We start from the raw sequence: 12,307 nt of genomic DNA on the forward strand, positions 1-12,307 counted from the left end.
AGGAGTTTTAGAAGGGGGAAAATATTTAGAGAGAAAACGGCTGGCCATTTCGTCCCATGTGGCTATAGATCCTGCCGGTAATGAGTTCAACCAAGCTTTGGCTTTATCCTTCAAAGAAAATGGGAATAACCTCAGCCGGATGGCATCATCACTTACCCCATTGTGTTTGAAGGTGTCACAGATTTCCAAGAAGTTAGCAATATGGGCATTCGGATCCTCATGGGCCATACCACAAAACTGAACCGTATTTTGTATCATTTGGATTATGGCCGGTTTATTTTCGAAGTTATTGGCAGCAATAGTTGGCCTGATAATGCTGGAGACAGTCCCGGTGAGGGTAGGCTTGGCATAATCCATCATAGTTCTTTGTTCAACCATTTCTTGTGCTTCTTGTCTGACTTGCTTAGCAGCTCTCAAACGGACACGGAGAGTCCGTTCAATCTCTGGGTCGTAAAGGATCTCTTCCAGTTCAGGTCTGCTTGTCATAAACTGTTAAAGTCAAAGCAATAAAAATGCCAATATTCACAAAAGAAAATAAATAACTAATCCTATCACCCTGAAAATGTAAAGTGAAGTATTGGAATACAAAACCTACATCCTATCATGAATAAATGAAGCCGATTATACTAAAAGCAGATTTAAACCAATCATCTTATTCAAGGTTCCTTTATCTACATCCATCGATTGCAACATCTGAATTCAGACCCAATTTAGATCTGAGTTCAGATCTACAAGTCTTTGGTATTGTTAGTCTAGAGAAATTAATAAATAATAATTCAGATCTGAGCTGGATATCTCATACACACTCATTGGTATACACTACAATATACATCCATTAAGGTTGGAATCAATTCTGTGATGCTTTAGGGCTGAAATCAGATCTGATCTAAAAAAAAAATTTAAAAGGATCTGAAATAAACTAAAACCAGTCCTGAGTTAGGCTTGGGTTAAAAACTCTACAATTGAAGCTCAAACCTGTATAACTGATGCATATCAAACACTTGCTAAGACCTGAAAATTGGGTCTGCAATGTTTGGTATTGCAAGCTATTAGACCCATACAACTTTTGTAGAAATCTGAAATCAGGTCTGCTAACTGTTGCACTATAGTAGCCCTGCTACAGATCTGAATGCTAAAAGAAATACTTGGAAAGTGCTAATTTTTCTTAAATATCTGAGGCATAACAATTATTCAATCCAAACATACACCTCCTTAGCTAATGTAGCTCGGTTACAAGTGGGTAAAGCCAAGAATTCAGTCCACCCAGAATTCATAGTATGCTCTGTATCAGTTCAGTCCTCACATCATATCAACTGCATTTCAGATTTGAATTTCTCTCATTCCTTGCTATCCATTCACCCTTGAGGCAGGTTGGATGTATCCTAGGGTGGATTGGGGTAGTGATGGCACCCAATTCACCTCAAACTTGCATCGGTTCAGATCTGAGTTCAGAGGAATTCAGATCTGAACTGAGCAGATCTGTAACAGCAGAATTCAGATCTGAACTCAAGTCTGAGTTTGGATCTGAATTCTCAATTGCCTTACCTTCAGTTATTGCTACCAAATTGTTTTTGGGGAATAGCAGAAGTGCCTTAGGGTGAATTGGGGTGGTGATGACACCCAATTTCCCTCAAAATTTCATCAGTTCAGGTCTGAGTTCAGAGGAACTCAGATCTGAACTGTTGCAGATCTGCAATAGCAGAATTCAGATCTGAACTCAGATCTGAGTTCTGATCCGAATTCTCAATTGCTCCTCTGGTTGTTCAAAAGATCTCCCCTTTTTTTTTATTTGTTTTTTTTTTCTTTTTGTAATGAAAGAAAAGAATAATAAAATCTGAAACACAAGCAACTCTTTTCGGCTGAGTGCTGCAGATCTGAAATCTGCTGATCTGAGTGCCGAATGCAACTCAGATCTGCAACACTCATGTTTATGTGAATTTTTTTTTTTCTTTTTGAAGGGAACAACATCAAGATTGAATAGAAATCAAATATGCCTTTATTAAAATGAAACTGAAACCAAAAAAAAGAAAGTAATCTACTTAAGAAAGAAGAAACATAACTACAGTAGTACAGCAGTTGCAGTCCAAGCTGAAATGAAAAAGTTAGCAAATTAACCCAACTATGAATGCAATGCTGAATGAGATCAGATTAAGAATGCTCAATGTTTCCTAATATTGTTTCTCTAAATCCCCGGCAACGGCGCCAAAAACTTGATGTGTGGCTCATTGTGACACTAGCAAGTGCACTAGCCGTTCAAGTAATAAAGTAGTGAGTGAAGTATCGTTCCCACGAGGATTTAGGAAACAATTACCAATACTAAATTGAACATTTCTTATCTGATCAACAAATAAATCAAAACTCTAATGAAAGCTAAGAAATCCTAAATTAAAATCTATCTAAATCATTGGTCCAATTGCCTTCAATTCAGGTTAGAAGAGTAAGCAGTAAATGTCAATCTCAGAATTCAGCAATCTATCAATTTGGATCATTCGAATGAATCATGATTGAGCCTTGGTTTGGTGAAACCCCAAGGTCATGAACAGCCTCTCTCAAGTGCATGTTCATCCTATGCATGAGTGACGGTTCTTCTATCTCTAGCAAGAATCTAATCCTCATGCATGCATTTCTTCAAACACTTCTAAGGCATCAATTCAAATCTAAATTGATCACCAACTGAATTGTGCAAGTTATCTCTAACCTTGCACTCAATTCAGTTCTTGAATAGTAGATCTGAATTCGTAGAGTCTCTCTCAAGCACTCTAGGAATTCCAAGCTGTAGATTAATTCGCCCAATCTGAAAATTGCAGATCTGAATTCTCTTTCAAGCAATTCAGATCTTGCAATCTCAGATCTGAGAATTCAGATCTGAGTTTTGAAGGTTAGTTGGCCGAATTAATCTACAATCACACCCTTATTCAAGAAACTTCAAATACAATGCATGACCATTTGAATGAATCAAAAAGAATTAGATTGCTGAACTGAAATTTTACAAGCTGAAATACATCAAGGAAGAATGGAAACAAGGAGAAAGAAGAAAGAACATATAACGAAGAAACTGAATTCAAATCAAAAGAGAATGAAACTACAAATGATTTATTACAGAAGATCTTTGAATCACAAACTCTCAATTCGAACTCACCTTCTTCTTCTAGCTTGCTTGTCTTGAACTTCCTTCAGCCCTTCTTCTTCTTCTTCCTTGCGCCTAGCCTTCTTCTCTTCTCTTCTCTCAAGGTGGCCGAACCTCTAAGAGTGGGAGAGCCTTCCTCTCAAGCAATTGAACAACTTTCTCCCCTCCTAGAGGCCTCCTTATATAGTTTTTCAAGGGGGCTCTTGCCCCTTCTTGAAGCCTCTAGAATGGGGTGTATTACACCCCTCATGAACCTTCTAGAGTGCTCCCTCCTTCTCTTCAAGAAACTCCTAGAAGTTGCCGCCCCTAGCTCCCTTTGGGCTGCTATTTGGGCTACAACTTAGCTTGCTTTTGAGCTCATGTGGGCTACACTCTAGGCTGTTATTTGGGCTAAAAATGGGCCTTCCTTGCTGGGCCGAATTCTCCTCATAGCTAGGCTTTATTTTCTTGGGTTTTCTCAAGGAATTCACTTGCTCTTTTTGGGCCGAAGTGCTCTCTCTTGCTTCCATGACCGGGCTGGACTGAAATTGGTCTTTTTGAACCTTCTTTTCTTGCCTTTTTCCTTCCTTTTCTTGGATTGATTATCCCTGAACTTATTCTTAGCATTAAGCTAAATTAAGGCAAAAATTAATAAAACCGGCATAAAAATCCATGCTAAAGTCCTCAAAAATTATAGATAAATTGTAAGTTCATCAGTCCAACCAGTTTGCACCAATCTGGTTCGAATGGGTCTAGGGTTTGATCTTTAATTAAAGATTTAATCCAAGAAAATGATCTAAAATCAAATACTGATTAAAGAAAAACAAGAATCAGTCAAAGAGGGCTGTTCGTACAACCCATCCTGCAAAATAGAGGTTAGATCACAGTATGCAGTTTCATAAACTGCAAATCGGGTAGAACGCCTTCTGCTCATTTATGCAGGTTCAGATCTGGTTTAATTCATTTCAAGATTTGAACAATGGCTCTGATACCACTGAAGGATTGAGAGATCTGTCATATGGATGGCCGAACCCTGCAGGAAGGTCGGGCAAAATTTCAAAAATTTCCTCTCCCCTCATCTGGGAATCGCATTCCCTGTTTTAGAAAATCTGCATTTTCAAAGATCAATCTTGAACCCTAAACCGAACCAGATTTGAAACCAAAAGCAGGAGAGGGGTATACCTGATACGGAGAAACAATATCTCCCAACGAAGGTGTTCACGCCCAAAGAATGACTCAAGGACTGCTCCCACTGGAGATGACACAGTGAATGTTGGAGCATAATCAGTAGTGTTCATCCAACAAACCGAACCCTTTGCAAGAATTCGCTGGAGGCTATGAGCACAACTTCAGATCAGCCATTCTCCAAAGTCTGATATCAAGATCTGATCTTGATTCCTCCTGCTTGAAAAGGAGATCGAACTGGAAGTGTGGCGGTGGCAGGAAGGAGGCGGCGGGTGATGTGTTGCTCATTGTGACACTAGCAAGTGCACTAGCCGTTCAAGTAATAAAGTAGAGAGTGAAGTATCGTTCCCACGAGGATTTAGGAAACAATTACCAATACTAAAATGAGCACTTCTTATCTGATCAACAAATAAATCAAAACTCTAATGAAAGCTAAGAAATTCTAAATTAAAATCTATCTAAATCATTGGTCCAATTGCCTTCAAATCAGGTTAGAAGAGTAAGCAGTAAATGTCAATCTCAGAATTCAGCAATCTATCAATTTGGATCATTCGAATGAATCATGATTGAGCCTTGGTTTGGTGAAACCCCAAGGTCATGAACAGCCTCTCTCAAGCGCATGTTCATCCTATGCATGAGTGACGGTTCTTCTATCTCTAGCAAGAATCTAATCCCCATGCATGCATTTCTTCAAACACTTCTAAGGCATCAATTCAAATCTGAATTGATCACCTTCTTCTTCTAGCTTGCTTGTCTTGAACTTCCTTCAGCCCTTCTTCTTCTTCTTCCTTGCGCCTAGCCTTCTTCTCTTCTCTTCTCTCAAGGTGGCCGAACCTCTAAGAGTGGGAGAGCCTTCCTCTCAAGCAATTGAACCACTTTTTCCCCTCCTAGAGGCCTCCTTATATAGTTTTTCAATGGGGCTCTTGCCCCTTCTTGAAGCCTCTAGAATGGGGTGTATTACACCCCTCATGAACCTTCTAGAGTGCTCCCTCCTTCTCTTCAAGAAACTCCTAGAAGTTGCCGCCCCTAGGTCCCTTTGGGCTGCTATTTAGGCTACAACTTAGCTTGCTTTTGAGCTCATGTGGGCTACACTCTAGGCTGTTATTTGGGCTAAAAATGGGCTGGGCCGAAATTTCCTTCTTGCTAGGCTTCTTCCCTTGGATTTTCCAAAGAGTTTCACTTGCTTTTCTTGGGCCGAATGAAATTCTCTTGCTCTCATGGCTGGGCCGGGCTGATCTTGATAAATTTTGGGTTTTCTTTTCTTGCTTTTGCCTTCTTTTTGTTGATTTGGCTCCCCTGAAATCTTTCTTGCAATCAAGCTAAAATATGGCAAAATTTAATTAAACCATCATAAAATTTCATGCAAAAACCTCATAAAATATAGATAAATTGTAGGTTCATCAAATACCCCCACACTTAAGCTTTTGCTTGTCCTCAAGCAAAGACATCAGCCAAAAACTTAACATTCCCCCCTTCTGTTCTCACCATTTACCTGGTGAACTTTTAAAGATAGAAATGCATTGAGTAGTCGGGGAACTTTTGTAAGTGCTCAACTCTTATTCTTGTAAATTACCATTTTAGATATGTATCAGATCCGAGGAAAGGAGAATATGAATTTCATCATAGTCTAGCCTTCACTCCTAATTCATATATAAATCAGCTCCTTAATTGTCAAGGTTAATAATCAAATTTCACTAAATTTCACATCTGTAACTAAATCTCAATGAGAGTTCAACTTTAGAGTGCCCCTTTGAACCTTGGTTGTCACCACAATTACTTATTTCTAAGGGTGAGTGCATCTTATGCTCCATCTCACCCATTTTTTTTTTCGGTGTGAGTGCATTTTATGCTCCATCTCACACTTTTCTCTCTCTTTTACTTTTCTCTTTTTTTTTTTTTTTTTTTTTTTTTTTTTTTGGTGTGAGTGCATCTTATGCTCCATCTCACACTGGTCACTTACTTGAGGTAGGACTCATGTTCTAAGCTGCTAGTTTTACTATTCAGCTCAAAATAGCGGAGTCAATTTGGGCTTTTGTCCTTCTTTGCAATTATTGAACCTCAAGATTCAGCACTTCAGATGTGCACTAGCTCTCTTGACCATTAACCATGAAATCAAGGGCTTCCATACACATGAAGATAGTTAGGGCTAGTCATGCTGAAAAGCATATTCAGCTCCCCTTTTCTCATGCATAAATCAAATTGGGTCATTCACAAGAATAAAAACTTAACAAGTACATTAGTCTCCCTCAACTCATTGAATTCCTTCTTAAAAAAAATCATCAAATAAATAGTAATGAACTTGAGGGGTTCCAGTCTTTTTTTTAGGTTATGTCATTGCCTGCATATGTGTGTTGGGGTGCATGAGGTGCATGGTTTCAACCCCCATACCCTAGCCTCGGGCTCACTCCCCCACACTTAAGATGAACATTGTCCTCAATGTTTGTAGTGTTAGGGAGTCACACTTGCTAGAGCAAACTGAAGAAAAGAAAATGATGAACTGAGTCCTTAAAGAATTGGAATTTTGAGAAAAAGATCTTTATTTTACTAACTAATATTCTAAAAAGATAAATGACAAAAAGATTCCTTAACTTGTTCATGAGCAAGCATAAGAGATTGTTGGTTATCTAGATAAACAGTGGATGGAGGGGGTACAATACTGCCCATTAAATATGGTTTCAGGCACTGACCATTTACTTTAAACGTGCCCTGAACAGGGTGGGTGAGTTCTATAGCCCCATGGGGAAAAACCTGTGAAATGGTAAAGGGTCCAGACCACCTGGATCTCAGCTTACCTGGAAACAAGCAGATACGGGAATTATATAACAATACCTATTGGCCTACATAAAAGTCCCATCTCAACAAGTTCTTATCATGCCAGTTTTTTATACTTTATTTATAAACTTTGGCATTCTCATAGGTGGTAAGTCTGAATTCATCCAATTCATTCAATTGCAACCGCCTTTTAGCCCCTGTGGCCTGAACGTAAAAATTTAAGAATTTAAGAGCCCAATAGGCCTTGTGTTCCAATTCAACTGGTAAATGGCATGCTTTACCAAAGACCAATCTGTAGGGGGACATGCCAATGGGTGTCTTAAATGCAGTTCTGTATGCCCATAATGCATCATCTAATTTGATGGACCAATCTTTTCTGGCGGATGCTACGGTCTTTTCCAGAATTCTTTTGAGTTCCCTGTTAGCCAACTCCACTTGGCCACTGGTTTGAGGGTGATAAGGGGTAGCTAATTTATGTGTAATTCCATATTTCTGCATTAACCTCTCAAATTGGCTATTGCAGAAGTGAGTTCCCCTATCACTAATTATAGCTCGCAGAGTGCCAAATCGGGAGAATAGCTTCTTTAGGAAGTGTACTACCCTTCTTGAGTCATTTGTGGGTAAAGCCATGGCTTCTACCCATTTGGATACATAGTCAACTACAACGAGGATGTAATTATTCCCAAAAGAATTTGGGAAAGGTCCCATGAAATCTATACCCCAAACATCAAAGATTTCATAGATTAAAATATTGGAAAGGGGCATTTCATTCCGTCGGGAAATGTTTCCCAATCTTTGGCATTTGTCACATGTGGACACATACCGATGGGCATCTTTGAAGAGTGTGGGCCAATAAAAACCTGATTGCAAAACCTTGGCTGCAGTGCGACTAGCTCCAAAATGACCTCCTGCTTCTTTATCATGGCAAAATTGGAGTACCGACTCCATCTCCTCCTCGGGGACACATCTCCTTATGATCTGATCTGCACACAATTTATACAAAATGGGTTCCTCCCATAGATAGTATTTTACATTAGAAAAGAATTTCTTTTTCTGTTGATATGAAAGGTTAGGAGGAAGGACTTGTGCAGCTAGATAATTAGCAAAATCAGCATACCAAGGATATGAGTATTTCTGTATTGAGTACAACTGCTCATCTGGAAATTCTTCTCGAATGTTGCTGGTTATCTCCTCTTTTGAGCTTACCGTGTCCAACCGGGATAGATGGTCAGCAGCCAGGTTTGCAGCACCCTTCAGGTCTCTAATCTCAATGTCAAACTCTTGCAATAAAAGGATCCACCTGATCAGTCTTGGTTTTGAGTTTTGCTTGGTAAGCAAGTGCCTTAATGCCGAGTGATCTGTGTGGACAACAACCTTGGATATATCAGATATGAACGAAACTTATCAAGTGCAAATATTACTGCTAGCAGCTCCTTTTCTGTGGTGGTGTAATTGAGTTGGGGTCCAGTCAAGGTTCTGCTAGCATAGTAAATTGGCTGAAAATGTTTGTTCATTCTTTGTCCTAAAACAGCTCCTATAGCAAAATCACTCGCATCACACATCAATTCAAATGGGAGGGTCCAATCTTGTGCTACCATGATAGGTGCATGGATCAATTTGTCTTTCAAGATGTTGAAAGCATGAAAGCATTCAGTTGAAAATTCAAAAGGCACTTCTTTCTGAAGCAAGGTAGATAATGGCTTGGAAATTTTTGAGAAATCTTTAATAAACCTTCTATTGAATCCGACATGTCCTAAGAAACTTCTCAAAGAACGAACAGATGTTGGGGTTGGCAATTTTTCAATTGCCTCCACCTTGGCCTTGTCGACTTCTATACCTCTTTGAGAGATCTTGTGTCCAAGCACTATGCCTTCTTGCACCATAAAATGACATTTCTCCCAATTCAACACAAGATGTGTTTCTTTACATCTAGTAAGCACCTGTTCCAGATTATTCAAACATGCATCAAACGAAGAGCCAAAAACTGAAAAATCATCCATGAAGATCTCAATAAATTTTTCAACCATATCAGAAAATATAGACATCATACATCGCTGAAAGGTTGCTGGGGCATTGCATAACCCAAAGGGCATCCTTCGGTATGCAAAGGTTCCATATGGGCAAGTAAAAGTGGTCTTTTCTTGATCTTCTGGTGCAATTGGTATCTGGTTATACCCTGAATATCCATCCAAGAAACAATAATACTCATGCCCGGCTAGCCTCTCCAACATTTGATCCATAAATGGGAGAGGGAAATGGTCCTTCCGGGTGGCTTCATTTAATTTTCTATAGTCAATACACACACGCCATCCGGTAATGGTTCTAGTAGGGATGAGTTCATTTTTCTCATTTGGAACAACAGTCGTACCCCCTTTTTTGGGCACAACTTGCACAGGGCTTACCCAAGAACTATCAGAAATAGGATAAATGATCCCAGCATCTAACAACTTAATTATTTCAGCCTTTACCACTTCTTTCATGTTGGGGTTCAGGCGCCTTTGGGGCTTAACGGAAGGCTTGCTGTCCTCTTCCATCAAAATTCTGTGAGTGCAGATTGATGGATTAATGCCTTTGATATCTTCTACCTTCCAAACTATAGCATTTTTGTGTTCCCGCAGCACTCTTAATAATTTTTCTCTTTGTATGGGATTCAGCGCTGCGGAAATTATCACAGGGAGATCTGATGGTTCCTCAAGGAAAGCATACTCTAAATGGGATGGTAATTGCTTCAGTTCAAGGGTGGGGGGTTCTTGGGGTGATGGCTTACCTGATGGTCCGGGCAATTTGCCTAAGTTCTCTAATTTAAGAAACCCCTTTCCCTTGAATTGAGGCTTATCATTCAGGTATGCAATCATGAGGTTTATTTTTTCATTTTCTGCTTCTTCAAGTTCTCCCTGCTGGAGGCAGAGTTCAAGAGGATCAGTTATTCTACTTACCTGGAAGCATTCATCAATTGTCAATTCAATGGCATCAATCATAAAACAAGAATCATCACTAGAGGGTGCATGTTTCATAGCATCAGACATTTTAAAAATTATCTCCTCATCTTGTATCCTAAGGCTGAGTTGTCCTTGTTGGACATCAATCATTGCTTTCCCGGTAGCCAGGAAAGGTCTCCCTAGGATAAGCGGGACCTCCACATCTTCTTGCATGTCTAACACAATGAAATCAACTGGAAAAATGAATTTGTCAACTTTAACTAACACATCTTCTATGATCCCCCTAGGATGTCTAATGGATCTATCAGCCAATTGTAATGCCACTCTAGTGGGTTGGGGTTCATTCAACCCCAATTTCTTGAAGATAGAATATGGCATTAAATTGATGCTAGCTCCCAGGTCACATAAAGCTTTTTCAATTTTTAAACTGCCAATGGTACAAGGAATAGTGAAACTCCCTGGATCTTTGAGTTTCTGAGGCAGCTTGTTCAGAAGGATAGCAGAACATTCCTCATTTAATGCAACTGTAGCCACATCTCCCAGTTTCCTTTTGTTTTCCAATAATTCCTTCAAAAACCTTGCATAGTGTGGCATCTAGGCTAAAGCATCAGCAAAAGGAATATTAATATGTAAACTTTTAAATATTTCAAGAAACTTACCAAATTCCTTCTCCAATTTTTGTTGCTTCAGCCTGTTAGGGAATGGAATTTGTGGTTGTTGGTGCATCCCTTGTTGTGCTTCTGGTTGTTCCGTCTTCTGTTGTCTGGTCCCAAGGCTTGTTTCTGCCTTGGGTTCAGCCAAATTCTTCTTTTCTACCTCAAGCAACTCTTTTCCACTTCTTAAGGTAATAGCTTGCACCTGCTCTCGTGGATTCACTTCAGTGTTGCTTGGAAGTGTTCCCGGCAGTCTGGAAGAGATTAATTGTGCCAATTGCCCCACTTGGTTTTCCAGGTTTTTGATTGAGGCTTCCTGGTTCTGGAACCTAGTTTCTGCACCTGCTATAAATTTTGTCATCAGTTCCTCCAAATTGGATTTTGGTTCAGGCTGATGATAAGTCTGGTGGAACGGCTTGGAAATATGCTGATTTGGCCAGGACTGGTTTGAATGTCTCCTCCATCCTGGATGAAAAGTATGGTGACTCTGGTAACCCTGCTGTCTTGACGAATTGCTGACATAGTCAACTTGTTCAGTAGATGGTCTGAACTGATTGCCAACTTGGCAGTCTGTACTGATGTGGCCTCCCCCACACAATTCACAATTAAGAGGCTGCACATGCATGGCAGCTATCTGCATTTCATCTATTTTTTTACTAAGTGCTCCTATTTGTGCAGATAGTGCTGTATAAGTGTCAACATTATGCAAGCCTTGCTGTTTCCTAGTTTGAGTTCTTTCCGAATGCCATTGATAATTGTTGGCTGCCATTTCCTCAATAAGTGCATGGGCAACCTCAGGAGTTTTATTATTTATGGATCCTCCAGCTGCAACATCTAATATGGTCTTATTTGAGTCAGTAAGACCATTATAGAAAGTCTGCACTTGCAGCCAAATGGGGAGGCCATGGTGAGGAACTCTCCTTAACAGCTCCTTGTAACGTTCCCATGACTCATATAAAGATTCCCCCTCTTGCTGGAAAAAAGTAGTGATGTCATTCCTCATTTTAGTAGTTTTAGAAGGGGGAAAATATTTAGAGAGAAAACGGCTGGCCATTTCGTCCCATGTGGCTATAGATCCTGCCGGTAATGAGTTCAACCAAGCTTTGGCTTTATCCTTCAAAGAAAATGGGAATAACCTCAGCCGGATGGCATCATCACTTACCCCATTGTGTTTGAAGGTGTCACAGATTTCCAAGAAGTTAGCAATATGGGCATTCGGATCCTCATGGGCCATACCACAAAGCTGAACTGTATTTTGTATCATTTGGATTATGGCCAGTGTAATTTCGAAGTTATTGGCAGCAATAGTTGGCCTGATAATGCTGGAGACAGTCCCGGTGAGGGTGGGCTTGGCATAATCCATCATAGTTCTTTGTTCAGCCATTTCTTGTGCTTCTTGTCTGACTTGCTTAGCAGCTCTCAAACGGACACGGAGAGTCCGTTCAATCTCCGGGTCATAAAGGATCTCTTCCAGTTCAGGTCTGCTTGTCATAAACTGTTAAAGTCAAAGCAATAAAAATGCCAATATTCACAAAAGAAAATAAATAACTAATCCTATCACACTGAAAATGTAAAGTGAATTATTGGAATACAAAACTTACATCCTATCATGAATAAATGAAGCCGATTATACTAAAAGCAGATTTAAACCA

The 12,307-nt window shown here is 39.7% G+C and overlaps 1 non-coding gene across 1 annotated transcript; it reads left to right on the forward strand.

The window, feature by feature from the left end:
- Window positions 1-11,554: 11,554 nt before the first annotated feature.
- On the forward strand, window positions 11,555-11,661 carry LOC148874557 (small nucleolar RNA R71). The gene has a single exon (XR_016106086.1). It is a non-coding gene; the product is annotated as a small nucleolar RNA R71 (small nucleolar RNA).
- Window positions 11,662-12,307: the final 646 nt, after the last annotated feature.

The sequence above is a fragment of the Nelumbo lutea genome, chromosome 1 (genome assembly GCF_056320005.1).
Source record: "Nelumbo lutea isolate HS-2025 chromosome 1, American lotus-T2T, whole genome shotgun sequence".
NCBI lineage: Eukaryota > Viridiplantae > Streptophyta > Magnoliopsida > Proteales > Nelumbonaceae > Nelumbo > Nelumbo lutea.